Genomic DNA, 15,291 nt, shown 5'->3' with positions numbered 1-15,291 from the left:
TCAACCAGGCCGTGATCACAGACCACATAGGGCCTTGTAGAAACTCTGGCTTTTATGCTGAGAGAAATGAGAGCTTTTTTTTTTGACAGCTTTATTGAGGTGTAATTTACATACTATAAAATTCATTCATTGTCAGCATACAATTCGATGATTTTTAGTAAATTACAGACTTGTGCAACTCACATCACTATCCAGTTTTAGAACATTTTTTTTTTATCCCAGGAAGATCCTTCGTGCCCATCTGCAGTCAATCCCCGTTCTCACCACCAGCCCCAGGCGGCCACTAATCTGTTTTCTGTCTCCAGAGATTTGCCTTTTCTGGACATTTCACATAAACAAAACCATACAGTATGTGTGTGTGTTTTTTTTTCCATCTGGCTTCTTTCATTGAGCATAGTATTTTTTGAGATGTGTTCCATATGATAGCATATATCAGCAGAGCGTTCCTTTTTATTGCTTAATAGTATTCCTTTGTGTGGCTGTATGTTTTCACTTCTCTTGGGTTGATACCTAGGAGTGGACTTGCTGAATCATATAACAAATTTATGTTTAACTTTTTGAGAAACTCCCAAAATGTTTTCTGATGGTTCAGACAGTAAAGAATTTGCCTGCAACGCGGGAGACCTGCGTTCTGTCCCTGGGTTGGGACGTTTCCCCTGGAGAAGGGCATGGCCACCCACGCCAGTATTCTTGCCTGGAGAATTGCATGGACAGAAGACCCTGACGGGTTATAGTCCATGGGGTGACGCAGAGTTGGACACGACTAAGCGACTAACACTTTGACTTTTCGCTTTCGAAGTGTTTTCCATATGGGCTGCTATGTGGAGAATAGTCTACAGTGGATCAAGGGTGGAAGCTGAAAGACCAGTTGTTTGATGAATATAAGTAAGTGAGTAAACCCACTGCATCTGCGGAGAGAGAAATTAGGACTGTCACCAGACTGGTACCAAAGACGCTCATGCAAGACCCTCATGCAGGCCCCAGGCCAGGAGACCTCCCCAGCTGCAAACCCAGCCTTCCCAGGCCCAGAAAGGTACCGGGAGGACTGTCTCATACCTACCCCTCCCTCCACACCACCCAATCCCCAGACAGCTTCCACGAAGCCAAACCGTGAAAATCCCCAGTATGGAGAAGAATCAACGTTGGGACATGACTGTTCCGAGCCATGGAGCCCTCTCCCCCCCAGGGAGATGACAACATTTTCTTTGCAATTAAAATTCCTTTGAAACTGAGACCAAGGAAAATGCAGAGGAGAAAGCCTTTTAAACTAGGGGAAATACTCTTCTTAGCAATTACTATGTGTGCATTTCAACAAAAGCTGTTTCTCCTCCCTCCTCCTGCCGGCTGCAGGGAGCTGACTCTGCCGAGGCTTGGGTTCCACATCCACAGTGAAGCCAGTAGTCTCCCTTGGCCTCCGAAACTTTTCCCTGTCTGGTCCTTGCTTCTCTGCCCACCACCCACACTTATCTCCTGGATCCCTTACACCTTCCAGACTTCATTCCAGGCTTCTACTTAAAATGTCACTTCCTGTGAGTCCTCCTTTCCCAGTCCAATGCCTCACCTGCTAAAATGTTCTTCCGTCTCTGTGCTCCCTATCACTCTGTCCCCTACCCCCTGCTAACTGCCCCTCCCCATCCCACTTAGATCTTCGCTCCTCTGAGCGCACAGCCCTCTCTTCTGACCACAGCACTCTGGTAATATTAATATCTTGGCCGGGAGTGTGATGTCCCACACATTAGAAAGAATGGGGACATCGGAGAGCTGGATTCACTTCATCCATTCGATCAACAAATATTCATCGAGTCGTCACGATGTGCCTGTGCCCGTTGCCAAGTCCCAGGGGTGGGCAATTTCTGTGTTTAGAAACAGGAGGCTAGTTTTTTGGAACAACCCTTCAGCTGAAAAGAAGAGCTAAGAATACTGGATAAAATAGAAAAAGCATCTTATTAAAGCATCATCAAAGAGCTGACAAGCAAGCTCTTTGTAAGGAGTTACCAGGAAATATTAGGTCAAAACTGAGGGGAAGACAGAAACCCAGAGAAGTTCGAGAGCACAGAAATCTGTTTTTGTCCTGAGGGCATTTGCCGATCTTGAAAATTTTGAATTTGTTTTTTGAGGATCTCCCAGCATAAAGGGAATTGAAACTGAAGTCTGCAGCCTGTACAAAGTGGGCAGTCAAGTAGGAGACCCTCACCAAAATAAGCTGAGGCTCCAGGGGGCTTCACCCTTGCATTAAGGGTGAACCAAAGGTAACTCGAGTTTGAGTAAACTCCAGGAGTTGGTGATGGACAGGGAGGCCCGGCATGCTGCAGTCCATGGGGTCTCAAATAGTTGGATACAACTGAGCGACTGAACTGAACTGAACTGAAAGGTAACCCAGCCTTAAATCATGGATTGGTAGCCTCATCCACACTACCAGGGTATTCCAGGGAACATCAAACCCCGAATTTTGCTTAAAGCAATCCCAGAATGGTAGCACTGCAGCCAAATGCTAATCCTTTTTAGAAGCAAATGCTTTCATCTGAGGCATAAAATTCCTCTTAAAAATTCTTCCCCCCCAAAATTTCCAAGTACAATGGCGAACACATAGTCAAAGATAACCAGACATGCCAGAAAGCAATGCTAGTAAGCTAAGTAAGCATTAGAGGTACAGTGTGAGCAAACAAATACCATCCCCCTGTCTCAGAGGGCTTATAGTCCAGCAAGGAAGACAGACACCAAGACTCTTACCAAGGCCACTAGCAACCTCCACATTGCCTACTGGAGTCATTCTCCTCCTCAGTTTACTTTGCCTCTCAGCAGCTTTCCACATGTTGACCTCTAGTTACCGTTCTTGGTTTCCATGACACCAGTCTCTTGAATGGCCTCCAGCCTTACTGGGAGCTTCTCAGTCTTTCTCCTTCCTTTTCCTCCTCTGTTTTATCTCTAATGTTGGCGGGCCTCAGGAACCATTTCTGGGTCTGCTCTCTGTCTCACCCCAGGTGATTGCATTCATTTCCTCAGCATTAAATATCAACTACAAGCTGATAAGCCTCAGATTTATATCCCTTCTCCTCGGAGTCCAGACTGTTCCATCCAACTGTCTGCTACGTACCTCCTCTAGCATATCTTGTGAATGTCTCAAACATAACATACCTAAATAGAAACTCTTGCTTCTTACTGCCAACCCTTCCTTCATTTGCTCAATCACGGTGTCACACCATCCAGTTTTAGGCCAAGAATCTAAGAATCATCTAGAATCCCTGGTTTGAATTAGGGTGGTGATAAAGATTATGCAAAATGTCAACCTAGAGAGTTATTTATGGAGTAAAGTGAACCAGACTTAATAATAGATTGGGTGCAGAGATGAGAGTTGTCAAGTATGACTTCCAGCCTTCCGGCTTGGACCACTTGACGGATATGGATGCCATTCACTGACATGGAGCACCCAGGAGATGGGCCAGTATGGAGGAAGAAGAACATATGTTTGGCTTTTCACATGTTAGATTTGAGATCTCACAGAGGCATCTAAGTGGAAGTATTGAGAAGCTATTGTATCTTTATCTCTGGACTTCTTCAGGAGGGAGGGCAAAACTAAGCTTGGGAGTCATCATAGCATTGATGGTAATTGGAGCCATTGGCATGGCTGAGATCACCCAGGAAGAGATTGAGGAGCTTGAAAGTGGCATACAGGATGATAAACCTGCAAAGGAGATGCAGAAAGTATTGTTAGAGAGGTGGGAAGGAACCCAATTGCTTAGTTTCATGTTTCAAATGCTGCTGCGAAGTCAAGTAAAATGAGGCGTGGGAAACATCCATTGGATTTAGCAAGATGGAGGTCAGTGGTGACCTCTGTGAGCTGTCTCAATGCAGTGCTGGGAACAAAAGCCAGATGACTGTGGCTTAAGAGGAGAGTGGGAGGTGAGTAAAGGAATTGTGAAGCTACCTCCCCCGCCCCTCCCCTGCAGAGAAATTCTGCCATTAAAGGAAGGGGCTGAGAGGTGTCAGGAGGGGTGTGCCTATTTTTGTTTGTTTATTTTAAGATGGGATCTTCTTGAAAGGGGGTTCCCTGGTGACTCAGATGGTAAAGAATCTGCCTGCAAGGCAGGAGACCCAGGTTCAGTTCCTGGGTTGGGAAGATCCCCTAGAGAAGGGCATGGCCACCCACTCCAGTATCCCTGTCTGGAGAATTTCATGGACAGAGGAGCCTGGCAGGCTACCGTCCATGGGGTCACAAAGAGTTGGACATGACTGAGAAAGGAATCTTCTTGAGCACGTGTAAATGCCAGGAGTCCATCAGAGACTGGAGAAGATAAGGCAGAAGAAGGGGGAATTTGCAGAGTAAGTTTTCTCAGATGCCAGGAAGATGTGAGTGGGTTTCAGAACCCAGATAAGGGACCTGTCCTCAGACAAGAGAGACATTTTCTCTGTTGTAAAGAGCAAGAAAGAGGAGAGAGGAGATGTGTTCCCTCATCTATAAAATGGGGATAATAATAGTGCCTACCTCTGGGGCCAGTGGGGTGGGAATTCCATGAATGGATGCTTATAATGGGCTCAGCCTGGGGTAGTAATGGCAGGTAGTTAAAACTCTACAGATAGCAGCCACTATTATTATCTTTCACTCTCGAAGCTCTGATCCACTCTCGTGTATGGATAATAATCATCAAACCTCACCTGGTTATAGCACTTAACTCTTTCCAGAGGATTACTTAGATATTCATCTATGTGAGTCTCACAGTGAAACCTGGGAGGATTTATTTTCCCTATTCTACAAAGGAGAACACTGAGGCTCAGAGAAGTGAAGAAACCTGCCCAAGGTCACAAAGTTGGCAGCCACAGAGTTGGGAGGCCAGGTTTAATCCCCAATCCACTCCTTCTACACCAGCTCCTGCTTTCTCCACCAAGACAAACTCTGACTTAGGTCTCGCCTCTCCCCCATGCAGCTTCTACAGTACAGCCCTCTGTGGGAGCTCTGTTTTCCTCAGTGGTTGCAGTGTCCCCTAGAGAAAGGGCTGGGGAATCCATGGCTCGAATCTACAGCTTTAAGCTCAGGAAAGAGAGGATTAAGTTTTGAACAAGGTGCCGAGCTCAGCTTGCTTTCTTCTTCCAGCCGGAGACAGGAGATTAGGGAAGACGATGCCCTATCTGCCAGCTCCATCACTTGTCAGGAGAGAGAAGAAAGTGAAACCTCCTTCAAGGCTTGGCATCGGTGCTGCCTATCTGTCACCCCAGAGGAGGCCGTGCTCACAGTCAGGAGGGTGATTTGGCCAAACTAGTTTGCAGCTTGCAGCCCCAACCGTCCCAACCTGGGGATGTAGCACTTGTGAGAAATATTCTTTCCCGGTTCCCTTCTCCCATCTGTTGCAGGCACAACGAGGTCATAAGGAGTGTTTCCGCCTCTAAGTTTAAGACCTAGCCCCTTGAATTTCCCTGGTGGTCCACCTGCCAATGTTGGTGACACGTGTTCGATCCCTGGTCCGGGAAGATTCCACATGCTGAGAGGCAGCTAAGCCTGTGTGCCACGACCACTAAGTCTGGTGCTCCCTGGAGAAACCATCGCAGTGAGAAGCCCATGCAGCACAATCAGAGAGTAGCCCCTGCTTGCTGCAACTCGAGAAAGCCCACGCACAGCGATGAGGGCCCAGTGCAGCCAAAAATAAAGAAATAAAAATTTTAAAAAAGACCTGATCCCTTGCCAAGATGCTTAGCCTGGCCACAGCTTACTTTTCCATCCTCTTCTTCACCTCACAGTCCCACCCCTGCCCCGCAGCCTGAATGTTCCTTCCTCTAGGACATTGCCCAAGTCGTTCCTTCTGCTAGGCACTCCCCTTCTCCTTTGTTCTAAACGGTGAACCCCTCCTTATCCTTAAAGGAGCAATTCAAATGTCACCTGCAACAAAAAGTCTCATGTGACTTCCTTAGAGAAAATTGTTAGTCTTTCAGTCGTGTTGGGCTCTTTATGACCCCCATAGACTGCAGCCCTCCAGGCCCCTCTGTCCAGGGGATTCTTCAGGCAAGAATACTGGAGTGGGTAGCCATTCCCTTCTCCAGGGCATCTTCCCGCCCCAGGGATTGAACCTCGGGTCTCCTGCATTGCAGGCAGATTCTTTACAGTCTGAGCCACCAGGGAAGCCCTCCTTAGAGAAAAGCAGGCCTTTATTGAGCACCTACTATGTGTGGTCCGCAGGTTAGGCTCAGAGATGTGTCATATCGTGGCCTTGCTTCCAGGGGCTCGGGGTTGACAGTCTGGTAGGAAGAAGAGGCATGGCTGGAGGTCCCTGGGGATGTGAATGTGAAACTGCAGAGGAGATGGGAAGTGTCGACCGGGAATGGGTAGGCTGGGGCAGGCGGAGTGTTGATTTCAGGCCCCAGGCCTGATAGCGCAAGTGACAGGTCACTTTCCCTGACAAAGCAGCCACCTGTGCTTCTCCTTGGTATGCTGGCTCCTCTTGGCGTCTTCTGTCTGCTAACTGTTCACAAACAAGCCAGGTGGAGTGGAACAGGGGGAGCACCTGGTGAGAAGCATGGCTCTGATGGCAGACCACCTGTGTGACCTTGGGGACGTCTCCTGACCGCTCTGTGCCTTGTCCCCTCCACAAAATGACAATAGAAATAGGGCCTGCCTTGTAGGGATGTTTGAGAAAGTGCATTACACACAAGGTGCTTAGGATGGTGGTATCAGGCCCTCAGTGGATGTCGGCTATTTTATTACTATTTATTATTTTCATTGGCAGAAGATTTGGGCCCATTATCAGCTCCCACCATGTGCTGGAGAAATTCACTCTCTCTGAGCCTCTCTCCATCAGGAAAATTAGGAAAATAGTAGATTTCTAGCTCCGATATACGAGGATAGGAATAAAAGGGGGATAGTAATTATAAGGGGCCGGGGGAATAGAAAGACCCAGTGAGAAACCCCTCCCGTCCCCCAGGAAGCCTACCATATTGGTGAGCCACAAAAGGTGAGTATTGAGAAGGGAGTGAGCAGCTGGATCACAGAGAAACTCAAATGCCAAAGCAATGCTTTCGAGAGGTGACAGGGCTTGATCAATAATTTGGAGACCGTGTCTAATCATTAGAGAGATAATGGGTCCTTCAGAGAGGCAGCGATCTCCCCATCCCCAGGGGAAAGCGAGCAGAGGCTGAGATCTAAGAGAGGGTTCAGACATCAGATGGTGGGCTAAGGTCTTCTTGTCTTCTTTTACTTATTTATTTGGCTGCGCTAGGCCTTAGTTGCAGCACCCAGGATCTTTGGCCTTTATTGCAGCATGCACAATCTTTTAGCTGTGGCACGACGGATCTAGTTCCCTGACCAGGGATCGAACCCAGGCCCCCTGCATTGGGAGCAAGGACCACCAAGGCCACTGGACCACCAAGGAAGCCCTCTGGGTGGGCTAAGGTCTTAGAGGGCATGGAACCTGCTCAGATACTGCAGCCCTCCAGGAGCGGCCGTTGCAGGAAGAGGCAGTGACCGAGGAGCTTAAGTGCGTGCTGCAGCCCTGGGGTCACCTGCTTCCACAGTGAGTGACCCCATGCTCTCTGGCCCCAGTTTGCCCAGCTGTCAAATGGGGGTGATGGTTGCGTCTCGTATCGCAGACAGTGTGAGGACAGATGGGATAGCATGGACGTGCTCCTTTATTGCTGGGGTTCCTGTTATTGCTCCGCCATGGCCTCCAGAAGCCCCATTCTGCTGTCTTGGCCTCTCCTCTCTCCCATCCTAGGAGGAAGCGGCCGCACTAGAGTCTGGGGCTGACGAGGCTCCAGCCTGAAGCCTCCCTAAGGAGCTTGCCATGGTTACCAGCTGCCTGCAAGGGGAGGCCATAAATCCTGAGCCCGGGGTGGTAGGAGGGAGGGAACCCGTGTGTGGGGTGGGAAGGGGGGCAGCTAAGTGGAATTGAATCTTGTTTAAGGAGGAGGCCCACGCCTCTCCGGGCCTGTAATTTACTGCGAGGTTGACAAGATGAAAGCGGAATTTTCAGTGGCATAATCGCTGGGACCTCGGGGAGCCGTGGGAGACGAGCCGCGAGGCAGGCAGTGGCAGCAAAGGCTTTAAGCGAGATCTGGGGTGCTGATCCCGCTGTGATCACAGCGGAGGGCGGCAGACCGGGGGGCACAGGGCTCCGAGCAGGGCCAGCCATGCCAGCTAAGCCCGGGGCTCAGGCCACATCTTGTCCGCTGTCGTCTCCAGAGCCGAGGTCAGGCCCCGATTTTTCAGCCAATTTTATGTAGCGGAACATACCGCCCAGGACAGCTGTGACCGTGGCTGCCAACAGCACTCAGCTGAGCACCTTCTTTGGCATTGCCCTCAGCCAAAGGGAGCTGTCCAGCTCAAGGTCATGCCCGCTGGAGGGGAGGGCACAACTCATGTCCAATATCTGATAGGTGCATGGATTCAAAGGCGGGACCCCTTGACTCAACCTGGAGCATCCCAGCTCCGGAGCACCCCATGGAAGCAGCTGGGGCCTCTGTTGAGACAGCCTCATGGTTCAAGTTCTCCCTCTGCTCAGCCTTGCCTCTCTCACCCCTTCTCCCGTGTTCCCTTCAGCTCTCCCCAGTAAGCCTCCCACAGGCACATCTCTACCCTGGAGCCTACTTACAGGTAATCAGACCTAAGGCTTTCTCTCACCAGCGGGGTTGTTGTAGAACAGCTTTTGTGTGTAGTGCTGGAAGAGGATCACAGAGCCTCCTTTTCCAGATGGGGAGACTGAGGCCCAAAGAAGCAGAAAACTTACTCAAGAACACTTGGTGTTAGGGGCAAAAGCTGGAACACCAGACTCCCAGCCCACTAGCCCAACTCCTCCATTTTACAGATGGGAAGACTGAGGCCCAGAGAGTTACAAGGTACAGGGGAGAGTAGGGCATGGAGGCAGTGTGCTAGGGTGAAAGCTCACAGCTTTGGAGCTGGATACTAGCCACATGATCTTGAGCAAACCACCTCTTCTTAAGTGCTTCTATTTTTCATCAGTAACTAGAGAGACCATTCCCATCTCATGAGGATAGGGTGAGGCTTGTGTAAGTAACAATAAGAGCTGGCCCTCGCTGTGTGTTAGATGAGCCCTTCACACACGTCTTGATGAACCACTGTGAAAACATGTCGCTCATAGTAGGTACATGATGCTTTGTTACACAACATCCTGACCACATGGTCCAGGGGCTCCAAAATCAGCTTCAGAATCTGAGAGTAGGCTGTCCCAGGCCTAGGACACACTCTGGGCCCAGAAGTTCCTACATCAAGCCCTAGGTCCCCACCTCCTGGCTATGAGTTTGGGCAAGTTACTTCACCTTTCTGTGCCCCAGTGTCATCCTCTGTAAAATGATAATAATAACTAAAACAGACTGGCACAAATTAAACAGGGTAACTCCGGCAAAGTGCTTAGCACAGCGGTCAACAAGCACAGCTTCTTACTTTTAGTTCATCAGATACCCACATCTTGGCATGTAGAAAGCACTCTATAAAAGTTGCCTATTAGTGTTATTGTCACTGTTAGTGAATCAGATGCCCTGGGAACCTGGGGATATGGATTTTGAAAGAGTCCCTCTTATTATACTGCCAACATGACCCTGCTTCCAACAGGTTATTGGACGAGCCCTGGGAACCACAGTTTGACCTTCCATTGTACCGAAACCCGGAGAAGGTGGGGTCTTGCCCAAGGTCACCCAGCACAGCGGGATCATAGCCAACCTCCAACCCAGTCCACTTGCCTTCCATCCTGGAGAGCTTCCTCCTGCCTGTGCCGCAGAGGGACAGATCCCTTAATGTCATCTGCTCGGGTTGCAGTAAAAATTAACTACCCTGAATATGTGCATCATCAATGCAGCTCCAAGACAGAGAAGGGATGGAAATGAGATGTGTCACACACACTCCTGGGGTATCCAGGCAGGCTCTTTAATGACTCCTTGGAGGGCCCTCCACTCTAGGAGGACACCTCCCCCCAGAGCCTGCTGGTCTCCTCTGCTTTGGCCTGGGTGGGACCCGATGCTAGGCACAGGATGGGTGCCCCAAGAGGCCTTGAGTGAACAGGGCTGAGGGTGGGGCTTCACCCTTGACTCCCCTGGTTCCAATCCCCCCTCCCAACCCACCTGTAGTTCTTACTAGTACATCCTGCCCATCACCTCGGTTCTCATCCCAGCCAAGACGGCAGTGTTTTACTGTCTGAGTGAAGGTGATGGGTGAGAACTCCTCCCCCAAGTTTGCTAGAAGGAAAGCTGATGCCCAGAGGGCAAAGGATGGTGCTGTGGGTCTCAGTCTCAGCTCCTGAATATCCTCTACAACAGATAAACTTTAATAGAATCAGGTCTGTGGGAATTTCCCTCTGGCCTAAGCCACACATTCCAAGAACTGAGCGGGGGAGGCACATTCCAAGAACTGATACCAGAGGAAGTATCCAGGCCCCTGGTAGCATGGAGGAACTGGGATCAGGGATGTGTGATATGAACAGATATAGCAGACAGAACAGTGAGAGACAGACAACCAAGGAGGCAAAATGAGGAGAAGATAGAAGGGTTGGAAGAGACAGACTAGAAGAAAGAGCAGGAGAAAGGAGGAAAGCAGAGGAAAAGGGGGAATGACTAGAATGGATATTCACACGATGGAGTACTATATAGCAGTGAAAAGAAACACGCAAGAACAAAAATGAATCTTAAAAACAAAGCTAACAGGATACAGAAGAGTGTATACAGGATGATTCCATCTATCTCAAGTTCAAAAACAAACCTGACTGTTGGAATGCATAATGAGGTGGTAAACTGTATAAAAGGCAAGGGTCTGGTTATCACAAAAGTCTGGGAGAAGGGAAGCAGTGCGTTATAGTCAAAAAGGGGCACAGTAGGGGGCTTCTGAAGAGGGGACCATTTTCAGTGTTTTGATCAAAGGGCGATCCACAGGGCTCATTTTCTAATTATTTGTTAAATTCCTCATTTATGTTTCGTGTACTTTTCAGTATGAATGTTGCGTTTCACAGTTTTAACTGGTTACCAAAGTTAAGAAAGAGGAGGGGGGGCCACTCAGGAGTGAGAGGGAGAAGGACCTCCCGGGACTCTGCTCAGCTGGCCTCGCGGCAGGGCCCTGCCCCCCATTCGGCCGCGTTTGTAAAATGGAATAAATATTGACACGGCCAGGATGGTATTCAATTTGTCCTGATCACTGGGCTGCGGTGAGTTCTGACAGGGCGAGGTGTAAAACAGCAGCTCGGATGTAATTTCTACTGTCAACATGATGTACAGCGGGCTCTGCCTGCGGCACCAGCAGGCAGGCAGGATGGGGGCAGGGTGGAGCAAGGTGCAGGCCCCGGGCCCCTGGCAGGGAGGGGGCAGGTGTGGGTAGGTGTCAATGCGTATGCACATGTGTGTTCGTAACTTTCACGGGAGGTCAGGCTGTAAGTAGACAGCCAGGCCTGGGGTAAACAGTGTCAGGAGGCGTTTGGGGGAGGGACACAGCTCATCCTTAGAGCCAAATGCAGGCCTTTCCTTCCTTCCCAACAGCCGCTAAGCCCCTCTTTGCTCATTCTCCTTCCCTGCTTTCTGCACAGCCTGTTTGAATTCCACATCTGCTACTAGCTAGCTGTGTGACCTTGGGCAAGTCCCTCAGCCTCTCCTCGCCACTTTCCCTTCTTCTGTAACAGAAATTTTAAAGAGAGCTGCTGTAAGATTTCAGTCAGATCATTGATATAAAATGCCCTGGAACTAACTGTTGCCTCTTATTATTAGCTAATTGAATGGCACCGTGCCTGGCACACAGTAAAAGTGCTAAAAATGTTATCTATCATTATTCTCGGTGACTCAGAATCAGCTCAGTACATGCACCCTACCTCCCTTTTTTCCTTCTCTATTCTTTTCACCTGCCAAGGCTGTTTCCCCAAAGGAACAAAGCTTGGGACAAACCCCACTGTGTCCAGTCACCCCCCTCCTTCCTCCCCAATTGTGATCAGAGTGAAATGGGATTGTGAAGGGGGATGATGGTAACTTATCTTATGGGGTTATTGTGAGGAGTAAGCAAGGTAATGCCCATAAAGTGCTGGAACAGTAAGTGGTCAATAAACATCCCTTAAAAACCAGGGGTCATGCCCGATATTGCTCCCCCGTCATTCCTTACGTATGACCCATCACCAAGCCTGGTCTACTTTATTTCTTAAATAATTCAAATCTGTTGCTTTCTCTCCATCCCATAACGGCCTCCCTGATCTGTACCACCACCGAGTCCTCTTGGGTCCCCTTTTCTGGTCCTGCACCTGTACAGTTTGTCCTTTAAGTCTCAAGCCCATGATCTTCAAAACTCAAGTTTGATCATATCTCCTTGCTAAAAAGATTTCAATGTCCTCCCATTGCTCTGGAGCTAAAATCTAATCTTCTTAAGACCCTTGGTGAGCTGCTTCTCCCCCTCACGTGCTATGTGAATTTTCAGGCCCCTGAATGTGGCTTTGCACCTTCTATTACTTGGGCCCCAGTATGCCTCTGTCATCCTTTACCTTTTAGCTCAAAAGCCCTTTCTCTGGGAACTCCCCTCCCTGGCCCACCCAGCCCTAATGAGGTTCCTGAAACATTGTAGTCCCTGTTACCTTCCCTCTGTGGAATCTGCCCCCATTGGTAATTGTATATTTACATGTGAGATGATTGGATTAATGAATGTCTTCTTACACACACACATACACACACACAAACTCCAGGGGGACAGAGACTTTGATTTGCCTACAGCTACATCCTCAGCCTCTAACACAGTGCCTGGCATAGAGTAGGTGCTCAATAAATATTTAATGAGTCAATGAATGGAACGAACAGAAGGAAACAATGCCATAGACGGGCGGTCTGCAGGGAGGTGGTGTGCGTAACCAAGCAACCACAATGCATACCCTCCTGTCCATTCCTCCATCCACCCATGCCTCCATCCATTCATGCCCTCTTTCATCCAGTTCACTCACACATTCAGCAGCAGCCAGTCTGAGCATGTACACAGGTATGAACTGAAGGGCAGAGAGCAGTAAGGGAGGTGCCCAAAGCCAGCTGGCCAGATGCTGAGACCAAGACAAGAGAGAGAGCCTGGTTCTGAGCCATGGCTCAGGTGAATGAGCTCACTGGGGAGGTGGTGGAGGGGAGGCAGAGAGACTGCCTGGAGGAGAGGGCAATCGGGCTTGGCCCCATGAGAGGGGTCAGGGACGGATGTGGGGCAACATGGGAGGAGGGCATTCCTGGCAGAGGGACCAACAGTAGGAGAAAAGAACTAGAGGCATGAAAGTGTAAACAGTGGCTGATCCCATCTGCCCAGAGAGATGAGTGCATGGAGAGACGCCATGACAGCAACTTCCCTGGTGGTCCAGTGATTAAGAATCCGCCTTACAATACAGGGGATTTGGCTTTGATCTCTGGTCACGAGAACTAAGATCCCACATGCTGCAACTACTGAACCCGTGGGCAGCACTAGAGAGCCTGCATACTGCCACTAAGACCCAATGCAGCCAAATCAATGAATGCAAAAAGTCTCTTTGAAAACAAGGTGGTGACGGTAACATGGAGTGGGCCAATCCAGATCTCCCAGGGCCTTGAGTGGCCGTGTGTGCAGTGGCTAAAGGAACAAGCTTTGGAGCCCACAGCCCAGAGGTCGAATCCCAGTTCCACTTCCTCTGGATGAATCTGGGGCAAGTTTCATAAACTCTCTGTACCTCAGTTTCCCCATTTGATAAATGAGGACAAATAACAGTCCCCACCTCAAAGGATTACGTCTAGGCAGAGTCACTGAATATGAAGAACTCTGTTACTCTGAATGGTAACTAATGAATGCCAGGCCCAAGTCTGCACTTTATCTTGAAGGTGAAAGGGAGCTGGGGAGAGTTTTGAACAGAGCCTTCCAGATTGAGCTGGGCTGCATGAAGGTGCCTCTGGCAGCATGCCCAGGATAGACTGGGGGCAAGACTGGGAGCCCTTGGATCAGCTTTGCAGATGGGGTGATCCTTTATATGGGTTACATATGACCCCTCTTGTCCCCTCTCTCCCCTGACCTCCCACATTTTCCTCCCTCGATAACTGTCCAGCTACCAAGCCCAGAAGTTTTGGCATATCCTGAGCCGCCATACAAACACTCAGAGAGATAGTCCCTACCCCACCCAGCAATCCAGCACTGTTTACAGGACACCCGCATCACCCCCAGGGCCCCGGGAACAGCCCACGGGCTCAGCTCACACAGAGCAGGCCCCTATCCAGTCATCCCTGCACACTTACTGAGCACCTGTCACGTGCCAGAAGTTGTTCTAGCTGCTGGGATACTGTGCGCGTGCGTGCTGCCCCTGCACACATCATCACTGATGCAAAGGCACACATGTGCTCAGGCACACCCATGCTCAGCGCGTCAAGGCAGGGCTGAGGCAGTTACTGGTCTGCTCTCTCGCCTGTGACTCCGCCGTGCCTTCCATGGAGCAGGGGGGTGGGAACGGGCAGTGAGAGGTGGGCAGACACAACGTGACTCTGCCCCATACCGCTCCACACCTCAACAGTTCCTACATTACTCTGGGGTCCATTCTGGCCCGGAGGGAGAGTACTGAGCTGGGAGGGATCATTTCTCCCCCAGAGGAAGGCAGCAGCCAAGCAGAGCGCTCTGGGCACAGGATCCAGCGGCATGGAGCCCTCAGGACGCGGACAGGGCAGACAGGAGCCAGGCTGCCAGGCACAGTTCCCACTGGCAGACCTGGGAGCCAGGTGGGCATGGAAAGAGGACATATACATGTCAAGTCAGCGTGGGGCAGAGAGAAGGAATGAATGGATGAGAAAATGAATGAACAGCCTCTTCCTGCATTACACATCCCTCCAGAGCAACAGCCCTGCAGCCAGAATAAGCACCACAACCTGGTACAAGACTTCACTCTTCCTAGAATGAGGTGCATTCATGGGCTTCTAGCAGTTGTTAAATAAATGCACGAATGAATAAATGAATAACTGAGTGGACAAATATCTATGAGCCCCTTTCACCTGGTCAGGATACTTTTGTACACAGTAGGAGTCCATTAGTAATTTTATTTTACTTTTAAATTTGTTAAATTAATTAATTTATTTTAATTGGAGGCTAATTAGTAATTTTACAGTTTTTTTTTTTTTTTTGCCTCACCCCTTGGCATGTGGATCTTAGTTCCCCAACCAGGGATCAAACCCATGCCCCCTGCATTGGAAGCGAGGAGTCTTAAGCACTGGACTGCCAGGGAAGTCCCTCCACTGGTGTTTTTCAAGTGACCAGAAATAATAACAATAGCCATTATCATTACATTAGCTTGCATTTATTGCCAAACACTGTGGATCTCTTCACTTGGATCTCATTTATTCCTTACACTGACTTTA

This window comes from Muntiacus reevesi, chromosome 2 (assembly GCF_963930625.1).
Source record: "Muntiacus reevesi chromosome 2, mMunRee1.1, whole genome shotgun sequence".
Classification (NCBI taxonomy): Eukaryota; Metazoa; Chordata; class Mammalia; order Artiodactyla; family Cervidae; genus Muntiacus; species Muntiacus reevesi.
This window is presented reverse-complemented; position numbering follows the sequence as displayed.